The sequence below is a fragment of the Colobus angolensis genome, unplaced genomic scaffold (assembly GCF_000951035.1).
Source record: "Colobus angolensis palliatus isolate OR3802 unplaced genomic scaffold, Cang.pa_1.0 Scaffold75, whole genome shotgun sequence".
Taxonomy (NCBI): Eukaryota; Metazoa; Chordata; class Mammalia; order Primates; family Cercopithecidae; genus Colobus; species Colobus angolensis.
In genome coordinates, this window is record NW_012121265.1 from 8,989,152 (window position 1) to 8,990,167 (window position 1,016).

Sequence of the window (1,016 nt, forward strand, 5' to 3'; positions counted from 1 at the left end):
GCAGCGCCGCGGCCCGCCCCCTCCCGCCCCTGCCTCTGCCCCCTGGGAAATGTAGTCCCGCCCCTGCCCGCGGCTGCCGGGAATCGTAGTGCGCACGCTGTTTCAGGGCGCCCGCGTTCCGCACGATTCGCAAAGGTCGTCGGAAGGTGTAGTCCCGCTAGGTTTCCTTTCCTGTCTCTAGGGAAGCCTAAGAAGTTGCGGGACTTTGCTTCTGGGAGGGAAGGATTTTTTTTTTTCCCCCTCCAGACACGATGTGGAATGAGAAGGATTTGAGCGAGCTGGGAGTCTACTCCCGGGGAAACTTGTTTCTCAGCGACTCCCTGCGGTTGCCCGGGGGCTGAGACACTCTTTATTCCAAGTATCATGTTGCAGTCCTCTATCTCCTACTTTCTCATGCAACGTATGTGCCTCAGTTTCCTCATCTGCAAAATGAGAAGAGTAACACACCTGCACCAACAGCGCACACAGAAACTGGAAAAGCCGAAACTGCTGTTCAAAAACGAGGGATGATTTCAGAGGGTTTCCATGAAGCCCTTCTTCCACCTCAGCTTCCACACAGACAAGTAGTTATCTTACTTTTTAAAACTTTCTCCTCCCTCAGTCCCTCACTAATGCTTTTAGACGCCAGAAAATTCTCCCTGGTGCTGAACAGAGTTTGATTCAAATCCTGACTCTGCTACTTACACTAACAGTGTGAACTCTTCCAGCCTCATTTTTCTTATGTATAAAATGGATATGATCATATCCACGGCCTTGAGCGCGTGCCATGTGCCAGGCACTGTACTAGACTTAGTGTGCATAGTAAAAGAGAAACAGACGCAGACCTGCTCTCGAGGTTCCTGTATTCAGTAGGGCTTTTTGCGAAGATTAAATGCAATAATTCCAGCACTCAGTATATACTAGGCACTCAGTAAATAGAAGCGATGATGATGTTTTTCTCTTACGCTGTCCTCTGTAGCTAAAAGGGGAGTTAGCTAAAGAGAGCAGAGACCACATTAAAAGACTGCCACTGGCCG

General features: G+C 49.7%; 1 protein-coding gene across 2 annotated transcripts in view; it reads right to left on the reverse strand.

The window, feature by feature from the left end:
- MXI1 (MAX interactor 1, dimerization protein) overlaps positions 1-1,016 on the reverse strand; it is an 80,902-nt gene that overhangs the window by 63,421 nt on the left and 16,465 nt on the right. The gene's annotated exons all lie outside the window — the stretch shown is intronic.